The sequence below is a fragment of the Limulus polyphemus genome, unplaced genomic scaffold (genome assembly GCF_000517525.1).
Source record: "Limulus polyphemus unplaced genomic scaffold, Limulus_polyphemus-2.1.2 Scaffold217, whole genome shotgun sequence".
Lineage (NCBI taxonomy): Eukaryota > Metazoa > Arthropoda > Merostomata > Xiphosura > Limulidae > Limulus > Limulus polyphemus.
In genome coordinates, this window is record NW_013665827.1 from 619,267 (window position 1) to 621,698 (window position 2,432).

Below are 2,432 nucleotides of genomic sequence, written 5' to 3' on the forward strand. Positions count from 1 at the left end.
CTTTTTTATGTATGTAAAAAAAAAAAAATAACATTTTGTTTATGCATCACTGTTTAAAATCATTACAAAGTTGGTTGGTACTGCTACTTGTGAAAAATATCACCTGATAGAACCAGATGATGTCCATTTACATGTAAAAAGAATGATTTAGTGTTTTAAATTAAAATGTATTTAAAAAATATAACAGTTACAGTACATCATTATTTATTATTTTCTTGGTACTTGTATATAATGTTAAAATAATATATAAATAACATACAATGTTAAAACATTTAAAAATACTTTTTAATTCAGGCCAAACTATGACCTCTAAAATGTGGGCTCTACATGTTTTAAAATTATCACATCATCATCAGGTATGAGCTTGCAAGACATAAATGTCATTATCAATCCTTCAAAAACAATGCAAACAAGATATTAGGGATAGCATTTGTATTTATAAGCAAGTTCTAAACACAATGAGGTTCCAACTGTAATATTTATTGCATGTCCATTATTGGCTGGTAATTACTGTTTCACTCTGTACTTAAAATTTTTAAAGGAACACCATATTTCTGTAAGAAAGCTAACTTCAAAGTGTTATAATACATTGTTAAAACTAGAATTAGGATTTTTTTAAATTACTACAATACTTATAAAAGTGGAACCTCTGTTTGAAACTATGTCACCTCAGTGAAACTGGTTATCATAATTGTTTTGGTTTTTGAGTTATCGTGTAATAAAAAAGAAGCAGAAGAAAGAAAAACAAGAAATTTAAACTTTTTGCTGATATTTAGACATTCCCAGAACTTGTGATTCAGTCATAACATAGATATTGTTTCAATAGGAAACACCGACCTATTGAGGAGATATTTAAAATACCATTTTGATGAACAGTCTGAGCCATCCCTACATATGGATGTTTATATATTTCTTTTTAATTAGATTGTGTGAACTGTGTGTAGGTTCACTATTTCTGCATAAATCTCTGAGGAGGTCCTAACACATTTTTACACAAATATTCACCAGACTCAGTGATGAAATTCTGCCAGTACTCACCGGTACTGAGTACCAGAACTTATTTGAGTGGCTTTGTTATTTTTTATGTTTGTTGTTGTCTTTTTCAAAAACAAGTCTACTTCACCCACCTGGGTAACTCTACTTTCTTTTTTTTTAGAATTTCACCCCTGATTGGACCTTCATCTCGTATCTAATAATTCATGATTTTTTTTTTAAACTTTATTATTTTTAAAGATTTGCAGATATTATTAGCCCTAATACCCTTTGTTTGGGCGAATATTACTTTTGTACATGTTCTGCTATGGCTGAATTTTAAGTCCTTTCATTTTTTATGCATCCTTTATGTTCTTCTAAATAATATCTTAAATTATGTTTTGTCTGTCCAATATAAACATTTCCACATTCACATTTCATAAATTCCAGTTTTTTCCATTAGTTTCTTTAGTATTACCTAAAATTTGTTTTATGTTATTCACTGGTTTAAATACAGAGTAAAATACTTGTTTTTTAAACACTATGAATAAACAAGTGGTTAAACCCGGAACATATGACAAAAATAAACATTCCTTTTTAATTTTATCATAACTGAATTTTAACATAATACTTTGGTTCATTATTACTACATTAGTGAATTTCTTAACTGCTCATCTACAATAGTTTGGTTAAATCCTCTTTCAACTGCTATATATTTCATTAGTAACAACTAATTTTTTTAGTTTTCTTGTTTTGTACATATATATCAAAATTCTATGAATATAAATGCAAAACACAGATGTTTTTTTTTGTTTCAGTATGACATAATTCCTGGTGTGGTAGCATAAGAACAGAAAAAGGTTCCCATAAAAAAAGACATTTCTAAATTTCCTTGTTCATTGTTTTTTACGATTACATCTAAAAAATGCAAACTATTATTTATCTCAATTTCATAGCTAAATTGTACAGATGGTTCTATGCTATTCAACTGGCATGCAAACTCTGTTAACTCTTTCAGGACAGGCTCAGTCCCTGGGACCAATCTCATAACCGTTTTGTGCTTATTATAGTTATTATGCTATAGCTTTTAAATTAGTAAGCTTATGTTCATGAAATTAGGCAGATTATCAGTAAACATTACAAGACTTTCATACATAAAATATCAGACTTTTTTATATTAAGTCTTAAGGTATGTTAAGCAATGTTTTTCTCATGCAATTTTTCTTTTCATATGTTACCTATCAAATATGCAAAGTAATTTTTCACTTTAAGATTTAAAATACTTTTATGCATCAGAAATTTTTCAAACTTCACATGCAAAATCTTTATAACCTCCAGACAATTATCAAACATATTCCAAGAAAAAAATTTATATTTTATCTGTTAGTTTTTCACTAATGAATCTCCGTACGAGTTCAGTCATTTTGACTGATCTCGTAACCACCATAAAAAATATGGAA

At 27.9% G+C, this 2,432-nt stretch overlaps 1 protein-coding gene across 3 annotated transcripts in view; it reads right to left on the reverse strand.

The window, feature by feature from the left end:
• The window catches only part of LOC106478499 (helicase ARIP4-like), an 85,747-nt gene that overhangs the window by 69,306 nt on the left and 14,009 nt on the right, over window positions 1-2,432 (reverse strand). The window lies entirely within an intron of this gene.